The 13246-nt window shown below is 46.8% G+C and overlaps 1 protein-coding gene across 6 annotated transcripts in view; it reads right to left on the bottom strand.

Annotated features, from left to right (window-relative positions):
• Window positions 1-13246, bottom strand: part of LOC126329925 (glycerol kinase-like) — a 260608-nt gene that overhangs the window by 120011 nt on the left and 127351 nt on the right. The gene's annotated exons all lie outside the window — the stretch shown is intronic.

Genomic DNA, 13246 nt, shown 5'->3' with positions numbered 1-13246 from the left:
CAAATGAGATGATCACCTGAGTCGGTAGGATGCATTATAGAAATAAAGTGTTTTTCAAAATGGCTCACTCATCCGACTTCTTAACACCACATTTTCTGCAAAAATGAAGATAAAAATAACTTACAAACAGAACTGCGATGTTTTCGTTTTTAAAAGAACCATCCGATTTATATTTTACATTCCTGCACAGACAAGCGGTACTTTTTACAATTACACCGAAGGTCAAACCTTTCATTTACTTTTCACATGTGTTCACTATGCCCTCTATCTGATGCACTTACAATGTCGGGACGACACTAAAGCTCGTCCAACAAATTTGGGAGCAAATCTGGTGTGACTGCATTCACTGCTGTTGCTATGCTACGTTGCGGTACACCAGAAGTTATCGGAATGGTAAGCATGTATAAACGGAGTCTCTCACAAATCCCCATCCAAAAAATTCACAGACCGCGAGATCGGAAATATTCGGGAGGGGGGGGGGGGGGTATAAGTAGTGCCGTGTAAGATCTTTATGAACCTTAGGTCAATATATCGTAGAAACAGTTGTTAAGAAATGCTACAACATGTAGGTGCCAGTGTAATGGTGCTCCATGCTGGTCAAGGAAATATTTTGTATGTTTTCGTAATTGTGAAAAAAGTCACACCAACATATCCAAGTACCTGATTCCTGTAACCATCTTTTCCGAAGAACAGAATGGGACGTAAACCTTTTCTCAGGAAACGGCGCAACACACAATGTTTTGGAGAGTCGTGTCCGACCTCTGTATGTGACTTCAGTGTTCCTCCCCCCCCCCCCCCCATTCTTACGCTGTGCAGTGCACTTAGTCACTTAAATGCAACGTAGCCTTATCAACATAATCTAAATGTTAAAAGAATGTGTTCGCTTCAAATTCCACATTCAGAATGAGGTCACTAAACTATATGTTGTTTATCACCTTCGCCGGCCGGTGTGGCCAGCGGTTCTAGGCGCTTGAGTTTGGAACCACGTGACCGCTACGGTCGCAGGTTCGAATCCTGCCTAGGGCATGGATGTGTGTGGTGTCCTTGGGTTAGTTAGGTTTAAGCAGTTCTACGTTCTAGGGGACTGATGACCACAGATGTTAAGTCCCATAGTGCTCAGAGCCATTTGAACCATTTTATCACCTTCATCAAGGACATTATACAACTGAATCCTGTATGAAACTTACTGACAGACAAACTGTGTGCCGGGCAGGAAGTCTAATCCGGGACCGTCGCCTTTGCGGGTTAAGTTCCCGTGTTCGAGTTCCGGAGCGGCACACAGTTTTAATCTGCCAATAAGTTTCATACCAGCACACACTCCGCTGCAGAACAACACGTTCCAGGAACCCTATGTAGCTTGAAACACAAACTTAGCCAAAACAGTTCAGCCCGATACATGAGGATGGGTAACCTAAGCCGTGTTATAGGGTTCGATCGAAGGGAAAGCTGAAGACATTACAACAGAAGTACCTCCAGATATTCTTTGACAAAAGATGCTATTTGTTCGCACAGTACCTCATTTTGACTTTCCGACGTACCAGATATATCGATATTGAAATCGCTGTCATATCGCACAGCTATTAGAAGACGCTGACGAGTTTTTCGATTCGAGTACGCGTGCATTTTCCAGATTGAGATTTTTCCACAATATTGGGAAAGTATTTTTCTATGGAAATTTTTGGGGAAGGAAATTTCGGCACAGAAGAAACTGGTAAAGTACTTTATCTCTCACTACTAATATCACCTCTGATATTTTATTTCCAACAACATACTAGTTTTTCTAGGTTTCCGCTAGATGTAACTTTCTACAAATGTGGGAGACGTTAGTTTCGAAACGCTGATACCTCTCCGTGACATCACTAGACGCCCAGTTTCGACCATTTGGGATTCCATCGACTTTCGTCAACATATCGAGTTCTGGGGTGACGCCATATTGCATTTCTTTGTTTTGGCTGAAGCTTTTATTTCTTGGGCAGTTTGTAACATATGTCCTATGAATATATGCTGCTTAAAATACTGAGGATCTCTCGGAAACGCGTCGATATTGTATGATTTGTCGTAATTAATGTACGATAAATGACAGACCAGCGGTTAACAGCACTCAGAAGGTGGAAGTGAAAACACAGAAACGGATTTTGTGCGTTCAAAGTAGCGTAGTGATAGAGGTGTCGAGGTGCGAAGTAAGACATAGGTGGTACGCTAATGGTAAATCAACAGAACAATGATAAAAGAAGCTTGAAGTATACAAATGTGGTGCCCTTAGAGAAGGATATTTTGTTTTTCTGATCAGATAATTGTTTTTATTTACAAATTTAAAAATTATGTTTATGTACTATTATTTAGTGCTATATACTATAATTTTACAGCTCTAAACACAATTCCACTTCTTCAATCTTCTAACACTGATAACATAACAGTTTACAGTAGGTAGGTTTATGATATTTGAGGAAAAATTGCCAAAATTGGGCAACTTTTGTGTCTGTTATGGGGGAACTTCGTAAACTCAATCTGGAAACGCTGATTTTTCGAGTCAGTTGAAAGATTTCCTTTAACAAATGGGAAGTCGAGTGCGAGGCAGTGATCTAGTATGATACGACGCAAAAGGTGATAGGCTCAGGGCTTGGCCGGTTCGAGAGCATCATTTCCATACAAACGACTTTTAATTTGGCACCAGCCCCTCCCCTTTTCCCTTGCACACTTTCACCTGTCTCAGTTCTCGCTGCTTACTGTGATACACACTGTAGACTAATCCTGTAGTTTAGTGCCACTCGCGCCCCTGTCAGCTTGGTGCCCCATGCGATGGCTTGTGTCACTTAGGCCTCAAACCGGCCCTGATAGACAAGCGCCAGTTTTAATGCCCAGAGTCAAAATTTGTATACAGGGTATAACAAACAATGAGGTGACAAAAGTGGCCGAGCGGTTCTAGGCGCTACAGTCTGGAACCGCGAGACCGCTCCGGTCGCAGGTTCGAATCCTGCCTCGGGCATGGATGTGTGTGATGTCCTTAGGTTAGTTAGGTTTAATTAGTTCTAAGTTCTAGGGGACTGATGGCCTTAGAAGTTAAGTCACATCGTGCTCAGTGCCATATGAGGTGACAAAAGTCATGGGATGGCGATCTGCACATATACAGATGGCTGTAGTAATGCATACAGAAGATACAAGGGTGAGTCAAATGAAAAACAAAATTTGTAATAACAAATTCGAAATTTCGCGCCGTTATCTTGCAAGTTGGTAAGCGTGCTGCCAACAGCGTGCAGAATGGCCTGTAGGTGGCAGCATAGTGCAGATTCACACATACCGTCGTAGTATCAGTATAAAGATGTCCGCCCCCACTTGCGACTTGCACCAGGGAAGAACAGCGTTCTGTTATTCGGTTTTTGCGTAGTGAAGGACTGAAACCTTTTGAAATTCATCGACGAATGAAGGTTCAGTACGATGATGCATGTTTTTGTCACAGCAGCAAGTCTATGAATGGAGATGGAAGTTCGCAAATGGTGTAACTTCCGTGAAAGATGCTCCTCGTCCAGGTCAGGCACAACGAGTTGTAACTCCACAGAACATTGCAACAGTTGAAGCCACAGTGAAGGAAAACCGCTGAGTGAAACTGAATGACATTGCAGCATGTTTAGATTAGTCATGGGTCAGCACACCACATTGTGCATGATGTGCTCAAGTTTCACAAAGTGTCTGCAAGATGGGTGCCACAGCAGCTGACTCCTGAAATGAGAGAACGACGTATTGACGCTTGTGAAGAGGACCTGCGCTTTGACCGAGAAGGTGATGGCTTCCTTACAAGAATCGTTACTGGGGACGAAACCTGCGTTCACTTCCACCAATCAGAAACGAAGAGAGCGAGCACGGAATGACACCATTCCTCCTCATTAAAACCAAAGAAGCTTCGAACAGAACCATCAGCAGGGAAGGTTATGCTGACACTCCTTTGGAACAAAAAAGGCGTCATTTTGGAGAATTACATGCCTAGAGGGACCACTGTCACCAGTGCATAATACACAGATCTCCTAAAAATCATCTCCGTCCTGAAATCAAATCAAAACGAAGTGGACTTCTGTCAGCAGGTGTCCTTTTGCAACATGACAATGCAAGGCCCCACACTGCCCGTACAACAGTTGCAACAATCACAGACCTGTATTCTGAGTGTCTTCCTCATCCACCATACTCACTAGACCTTGCCCCAAGTGATTTCCATATGTTTAGACCACTCAAAGATGCAATGGGAGGGAAAAAGTTCCGTTCTGATGAAGCGGTACGCCACGTGGTGCACGAGTGGCTGCGCGGACTACCAAAAATAACTTTTTTCTAAAGGAATTTATGCACTTTATAAGCACTGGAGGACTTGCACTAAGCGTGGTGGAGATTATCTTGATAAGTGAGACAGCTTTGTACCACTTCCGCGCAGTAAATAATATTTAAAGAACATTTAAGTTTTTCATTTGACTCACCCTCGTATAAATGGGCAGTGCATTGGTGGAGCTGTCATTTGTATTCAGGAGTTTTACGCAAAATGGTTTCTGAAGTGATTATGGGCGCACGACGGGAATTAACAGACTTTTAATGCGGAATGGTAGTTGCAGCTAGACGCATAAGACATTCCGTTTCGGAAATCGTTAGGAAAATCAATATTCTGAGATACACAGCGTCAAGAGTGTGACGAGAGTACAAAATTTCAGGCATTACCTCTCACCAATGATAATGCAGCGGCCAATGGCTTTCACGTAACGACGACAAACCGCATTTGTTTACAGTTGTCAAGTGCTAACAGCCAAGCAACACTGCATGAAATATCCGCAGAAATCAATGTGGGACTACGTATCCGTTTTGAAACTGCACGAAATTTGGCGTCTGTGGGCAATGGCAGCAGGTGACCGACGCAAGTGCCTTTGCTAACAGCACGACATCAACTGCAGCGCCTCTCCTGGGCTCGTGACCATATTGGTTGGATAACTGGAAAACCGTGGTGTGGTCATATGAGACGCGATTTCGGTTGGTAAGAGCTGATGGTAATGTTCGGATGAGGCACGGACCCCACGAAGCCATGGGCCCAAGTGTCAACAAACCATTTAACAAGCTGGTGGTGGCTCTGTAATGGTGTTGGGTGTGTTTACATGGAATGAACTGGTTGGTTGGTTGGTTTGTGGGATGAAAGGGACCAGACTACTATGGTCATCGGTCCCTTGTTCCATAAAAACTAAAACCACCCGAAGAGAATAAAAAACGAACAACAGGAAAGACAGCAGACGAAACAGGACATGAAATACTCTGACGGAGACCAGACAAAACAAATTAAAACACACAGTGTGACGGTGGCTGGCCGACCGTAGAGAAAAAGAGGAAAAGCCAACCACCAAGAACACTTTAAACACTCAGTTTAAAATCAGAGGCTAAAAGCCAGATTCAACACTTAAAAACAACTCAGATTAAAGGATAAAAACTCCCTGTCCGAATAAAACACAAAACCAAGTCCACCATGCCAGAGTCATCTGATAAAAGAGCAGAGAGCGTGTCAGGCATTGCAAAAGTCTGCCTGAGCACGGTTAAAAGGGCGCACTCCGACAGAATATGGACCACCGTCAAGGACGCCCCACAACGACAAAGAGGGGGATCCTCACGACACAGTAAACAACTGTGCGTGAGTCGGGTGTAGCCAATGCGGAGCCGACAAAGGACGACTGAGTCCCTGCGGTTGGCTCGCATGGATGACCGCCACACAGTCGTCGTGTCCTTGACGGCACGGAGTTTGTTAGCGGTGGTCCCAAAACGGGAGAACTTTGCGGCGTAAGACTGCCCGCAAATCATCCGCCAGGAGGCCAATCTCCAGAGATGGCACACTGGTGGCCTCTTTCGCCAGGCGGTCAGCAGCTTCATTGTCGGGTATACCAACATGGCCTGGGGTCCAAACAAAGACCACAGACCTGCCGCTACGGGCGAGAGTATGCAGGGACTCCTGGATAGCCATCACCAGACGAGAACAAGGGAAACACTGGTCGAGAGCTCGTAAACCACTCAGGGAATCGCTACAGATAACGAAGGACTCACCTGAGCGGGAGCGGATATACTCTAGGGCACGAAAGATGGCGACCAGCTCAGCAGTGTAAACACTGCAGCCAGCCGGCAACGAACGTTGTTCAGAATGGTCCCCTAGAGTTAGTGCATAACCGACTAGACCAGCAACCATCGAACCGTCGGTGTAGACAACGCCAGAGCCCTGATACGTGGCCAGGATGGAATAAAAGCGGCGTCGGAAGGCCTCCGGAGGGACTGAGTCCTTCGGGCCATGTGCCAAGTCGAGCCGAAGGCAAGGGCGAGGCACACACCACGGGGGTGTACGCAGAGCAGCCCGGAAAGGAGGTGGAACAGGGAAACACCCAAGCCAGGAAAGAAGCTGTTTGACACGTACGGCGATCAGACAACCCAACCGGGGCCGACGTTCTGGCAGATGAACGACTGACTGCGGGAAGAGGACATGATAATTTGGATGCCCGGGCAAGCTAAAAACATGGGCAGCATAAGCAACCAGTAATTGGCGTCGTAACCACAGTGGTGGGACACCTGCCTCCACAAGTATGCTGTCCACAGGGCTGGTACGGAACGCACCAGTGGCAAGGCGTATCCCGCTGTGGAGGATTGGGTCCAGCACCCGCAACGCAGATGGGGATGCTGAGCCATAAGCCAGACTCCCGTAGTCCAGACGGGACTGGATTAACGCCTGGTAAAGCCGTAGGAGAGTAGATCGGTCGGCGCCCCACCTGGTGTGGCTCAGGTATCGCATAGCATTTAGATGCCGCCAACACGCCTGTTTAAGCTGCCGAATATGAGGCAGCCAAGTCAACCGGGCATCAAAAAGCATCCCCAAAAACCTATGTGACTCCACCACTTTAAGAAGCTCGCCGTCAAAATAAAGCCGCGGCTCCGGGTGAACAGTGTGTCGCCGGCAGAAATGCATAACGCAGGTCTTGGCTGCGGAAAACTGAAAACCATGCGCTTCAGCCAAAGACTGCGCCTTGCGGATTGCGCCCTGTAGCTGACGTTCAGCAGCTGCAATGCCAATAGAGCTGTAGTAAAGGCAGAAGTCGTCAGCATACAGGGAAGCGGAGACAGTATTTCCCACGGCCGCAGCGAGCCCGTTAATAGCTATTAAAAACAGACACACACTGAGAACAGAACTCTGTGGCACACCGTTCTCCTGGACTTGGGAGGAACTATATGAGGCCGCGACATGCACGCGGAAGGTACGACACGACAGAAAATTACGGATATAGATCGGCAGAGGGTCCCGAAGACCCCATCCATGCAGCGTAGAAAGGATGTGATGACGCCATGTCGTATCATACGCCTTCCGCATGTCGAAAAAGACAGCAACCAGATGCTGACGGCGGGCAAAGGCAGTACGGATGGCAGACTCCAGGCTCACCAGATTGTCGGCGGCGGAGCGGCCTTTACGGAACCTACCCTGAGATGGATCCAGAAGGCCTCGAGACTCCAGTGGAATGAACTGGGTCCTCTGTTCAAACCGAACCGGTCATAGGCTGGAAATGGTTATGTTCGGCTACTTGGAGACCATTTGCGGTCATTCGAGGCCTTTATGTTCCAAAACAACCGTGGAATTTTTATGGATGACAATGCGCCATTCACCGGGCCACGGCTGTTCGCGATTGGTTTGAACATTCTGGAAATTTCGAGTGAATGGTTTGGCCACCCGGATCGCCCCCATATGGGACATAATCGAGAGGTCAGTTCGTGCACAAAATCCTGCAATGTCAACACTTTCGCAATTATGGGCGGCTATAGAGGCAGCTTTGGTCAATATTTCTGCAGGGGACTTCCAACGACATACAGAGTCCATACTATGTCGAGTTGCTGCACTACGCCAGGCAAAAGGAGATTCGACACGACGTTCGGAGGTACCCCATGACTTTTGTCGCCCCAGTGTAATTAGCAGAGAAAATTGATTAGAGTAAATACAATAACGGAAGGAGAAACGTTCCACTGAACATTGATGTGTGGTTTCCGGACGCTACCGTCTTCACGATGAAATACTGTACTAGGTAGCACAAATGTACACTTTTCGGTTAATTTTCTGTCTAATTAGACACAAATTTCACCCAAAGTCTACCTTACTAAGAAATATTGCTTCAGCACGTTACAAATTACAAAGCACGGTACACTCGTATCTGCTACAGGTGGTGTTCCACGTGCCGACCTCACATTTGGAGGCAGTACTGCACTTGTCTCTGCAGTGACTGACGAATTCTTTCAAACACCTCCAGGTTAAATCGCAAAATCTTAAGAATACTGTGTAATTCGTTCCTCTACTCCTTCACTTCAGGTCAGGTGGCATTTGACCTCAATTAGGTGGAGACTTAATCGACTTTCAGCCCTCTCACGTCTCGCTATTAAGTGTGATCCAACAAATATTGGAATCATATAATGTAGGCTGTCACGGCCGTTGTTGTCTTCAGTTGAAACTTCCGGGCTGAGAGGCCGTGGTCGATATATAAAATTTTTACCTGACGTTTCGTCTCCATCTGCGGGAGACTTCTGAGGTCGTCCGGCTACTGCCAATGAGGCTCCAGATACTCTCGCATTTATAGAGCGCATAGAGGGCACCACCATTCGTCACGTGATACCGACGGAATACCTATCTTTGGAAGGCGACATCATTCTCGATTATAAGTAATCGATTACTCTTAACTGAGAATGATCAGGAAGTTTTAAAGTTGGACAAAATATCTATGTCGACGTTGAGCCAGCAGAATGACAATCGACTACTCTTAATCGAGAATGACGACGCCTTCCAAAGATAGGCATACCGTCGGCATCACGTGACGAATGGTGGTGGCCTCTATGCGCTCTATAAATGCTAGAGTACCTGGAGCCTCAGTGGCAGTAGCCGGACGACCTCATGTCTCCCGCAGATGGAGACAAAACGTCAGGTGAAAATTTTATACATCGACCACGGCCTCTCAGGCCGAAAGTTTCAACTGAAGAAATACTAGAATGTTCAACAGGAAAGGCAGATAACAAAACTGGGACAACAATGTAAGCATAATGAAAGTCTTTATTCAAAAGTAATTACCAGAGGCCTGAGTACAGCTGTCCCACTGTTTCAAGAGCCGAAATGTTTCCTGTTCCCAGAATTCCTGTAGCTGTGACAGGAAGCAGTCCTCCACTGTATTCTTCGGGTCGTCGCCCGAGTTGAAGCGCTTCCATTTGAGACGATTGTTTAGCAGACCAAACACACTGAAGTCGCAGAACCACGTTTTCGGGCTGTAGGGCGGATGCTCAAGCTGCCCTCATTTGAACTTAGCCATTATACTCTAGGTGACCTTGAAGGCGTGTAGACGCGTGTCATCGTGGATCAGAATCACTTCCTCCGTGAGCAGCACAGGTCGTTAGCTCGTGATGAACTTGCTTAGGCGACGGAGCTTCTTACAGTACCTTTCACTGTTAATTGTTTTTTTATGCTCGAGGAATTCGATAAGTAACCTACCACGGACGACGAAAACGACAGAACACGTTGCCCTCTGACGGCACAGCTTTGAATCTTTTTAGGAGGAGGTGACATGCTCACAACCATGCCAGAGACTACATTCCCGTCCCTGGATGTATCACTATATATCCCAAAACGGCATAATATGCAAATTTCAACCGCTTTGGTAGGAACAACATTCTATCTTTTCAAACGAACACTCATTTATGTACTAACAAATCTTTGTTACAATGTTTATAGATAAATAAATATTATATTAATCACCTTCGTGCGAATATTCGATGGAGGTGTCAATTTAAATTAGTGCTGTCTCCGGTAATCGAACCTAAGTCCACCACGCTATTTCTCTTTCATTTCGCACACGAATTTGTGTTTTGCTTTTCAGTTGCCTAGATAAAAAGTTTTGATCATTTTTATCAATTTTCAACTACTTCCGTGACAAATTTTCAAAAATGTAACTACTTTACAGTGAGTTCTTTTCACACGTGACATACAACTCACCTAGTACCTTACATTTAACATATCACTATAAAAGTAGAGAATTTTTTTGCTTTTGTACTTCTGCTCCACTTCTTCTGATAGAAAGTGAAATAACTTTTAAATTACACAATTCAAAATATTTCGGTATTAAACTTTAAACGTAATAGGAATTTTATATTTTAATTCTTAGTACTTAGTCTAATACACAGCACATTTTTGTTGGAGCTAGAACAGTACTTCTAATTCTATCCCATATCACTAACAGTTTTTGAAGATGTCAGGAATTAATTTAAATGGCAATGAACTGTTTCTTCTTTCAATGCCTAGCGATATGATAAGATTCAGAAATTTATTTCTGTTACTGGTATATTATGTTTTTAAAAGATAAACTATTTCCACGATCACTAAATTTAGATTTATTGTGCTCGCGCTATTCGTCCACGAGACTCAGAGGGCCATAGACCCGGGTTCCCAGGTAGATGCCGTGTTTCTTGACTTCCGCAAGGCGTTCGATACAGTTCCCCACAGTCGTTTAATGAACAAAGTAAGAGCATATGGACTATCAGATCAATTGTGTGATTGGATTGAAGAGTTCCTAGATGACAGAACGCAGTATGTCATTCTCAATGGAGAGAAGTCTTCCGAAGTGAGAGTGATTTCAGGTGTGCCGCAGGGAGTGTCATAGGACAGTTGCTATTCACAATATACACAAATGACATTGTGGATGATATCGGAAGTTCACTGAGGCTTTTTGCAGATGATGCTGTGGTGTATCGAGAGGTTATAACAATGGAAAATTGTACTGAAATGCAGGAGAATCTGCAGCGAATTGACGCATGGTGCAGCGAATGGCTATTGAATCTCAATGTAGACAAGTGTAATGTGCTGCGAATACATAGAAAGATAGATCCCTTATCATTTAGCTACAAAATAGCAGGTCAGCAACTGGAAGCAGTTAATTCCATAAATTGTCTGGGAGTACGCATTAGGAGTGATTTAAAATGATATGATCATATAAAGTTGATCGTGGATAAAGCAAATGCCAGACAGATTTATTGGAAGAATCCTAAGGAAATGCAACCCGAAAACAAAGGAAGTAGGTTACAGTCCGCTTGTTCGCCCACTGCTTGAATACTGCTCAGCAGTGTGGGATCCGTACCACATAGGGTTGATAGAAGAGAGAGAGAAGATCCAACGGAGAGCAGCGCGCTTCGTTACAGGATCATTTAGTAATCGCGAAAGCGTTACGGAGATAGATAAACTCCAGTGGAAGACTCTGCAGGAGAGACGCTCAGTGGCCCGGTAAGGGCTTGTGTTAAAGCTTCGAGAACATACCTTCACCGAGGAGTCAAGCAGTATATTGCTCCCTCCTACGTATATCTCGCGAAGCGACCATGAGGATAAAATCAGAGAGAATAGAGCCCACACAGAGGCATACCGACAATCCTTCTTTCCACGTACAATACGAGACGGGAATAGACTGGAGAATCGATAGAGGTACTCAAGGTACCCTCCGCCACACACCGTCAGGGGGCTTGGGGAGTATGGATGTAGATGTACACTCCTGGAAATTGAAATAACAACACCGTGAATTCATTGTCCCAGGAAGGGGAAACTTTATTGACACATTCCTGGGGTCAGATACATCACATCATCACACTGACAGAACCACAGGCACATAGACACAGGCAACAGAGCATGCACAATGTCGGCACTAGTACAGTATATATCCACCTTTCGCAGCAATGTAGGCTGCTATTCTCCCATGGAGACGATCGTAGAGATGCTGGATGTAGTCCTGTGGAACGGCTTGCCATGCCATTTCCACCTGGCGCCTCAGTTGGACCAGCGTTCGTGCTGGACGTGCAGACCGCGTGAGACGACGCTTCATCCAGTCCCAAACATGCTCAATGGGGGACAGATCCGGAGATCTTGCTGGCCAGGGTAGTTGACATACACCTTCTAGAGCACGTTGGGTGGCACGGGATACATGCGGACCTGCATTGTCCTGTTGGAACAGCAAGTTCCCTTGCCGGCCTAGGAATGGTAGAACGATGGGTTCGATGACGGTTTGGATGTACCGTGCACTATTCAGTGTCCCCTCGACGATCACCAGAGGTATACGGCCAATGTAGGAGATCGCTCCCCAAACCATGATGTCGGGTGTTGGCCCTGTGTGCCTCGGTCGTATGCAGTCCTGATTGTGGCGCTCACCTGCACGGCGCCAAACACGCATACGACCATCATTGGCACCAAGGCAGAAGCGACTCTCATCGCTGAAGACGACACGTCTCCATTCGTCCCTCCATTCACGCCTGTCGCGACACCACTGGAGGCGGGCTGCACGATGTTGGGGCGTGAGCGGAAGATGGCCTAACGGTGTGCGGGACCGTAGCCCAGCTTCATGGAGACGGTTGCGAATGGTCCTCGCCGATACCCCAGGAGCAACAGTGATCCCAATTTGCTGGGTAGTGGCGGTGCAGTCCCCTATGGCACTGCGTAGGATCCTACGGTCTTTGCGTGCATCCGTGCGTCGTTGCGTTCCGGTCCCAGGTCGACGGGCACGTGCACCTTCCGCCGACCACTGGCGACAGCATCGATGTACTGTGGAGACCTCACGCCCCATGTGTTGAGCAATTCGGCGGTACGTCCACCCGGCCTCCCGCATGCCCACTATACGCCCTCGCTCAAAGTCCGTCAACTGCACATACGGTTCACGTCCACGCTGTCGCGGCATGCTACCAGTGTTAAAGACTGCGATGGAGCTCCGTACGCCACGGCAAACTGGCTGACACTGACGGCGGCGGTGCACAAATGCTGCGCAGCTAGCGCCATTCGACGGCCAACACTGCGGTTCCTGGTGTGTCCGCTGTGCCGTGCGTGTAATCGTTGCTTGTACAGCCCTCTCACAGTGTCCGGAGCAAGTATGGTGGGTCTGACACACCTGTGTCAATGTGTGTCTTTTTTCCATTTCCTGGAGTGTAGATGATGTTTGGGTTGTGGGGCGCTCAACTACGCTGTTATCAGCGTCCGTGCAAATTACCAACCTTCGTTCAGTCCAAACTCGGTACTTTGTGTTGTCCTCATCCTTTCAACATCATTCATCAAACACCCAGTCATCTCGAGGTTTAGATTAATATCTAGCGTGGGAGGAGGGGCAGCGAGGGAGGGGGCAGCGGAGGGGGGGGGGGGGGGCAGAACGCCCAGGAGCCGAAAAATACAGCGCTTCTGTACAGAAATGTTGAGTATCCGAGCCTG

This window comes from Schistocerca gregaria, chromosome 2 (genome assembly GCF_023897955.1).
Source record: "Schistocerca gregaria isolate iqSchGreg1 chromosome 2, iqSchGreg1.2, whole genome shotgun sequence".
NCBI classification, from domain to species: domain Eukaryota; kingdom Metazoa; phylum Arthropoda; class Insecta; order Orthoptera; family Acrididae; genus Schistocerca; species Schistocerca gregaria.
This window is presented reverse-complemented; position numbering and strand designations above follow the sequence as displayed.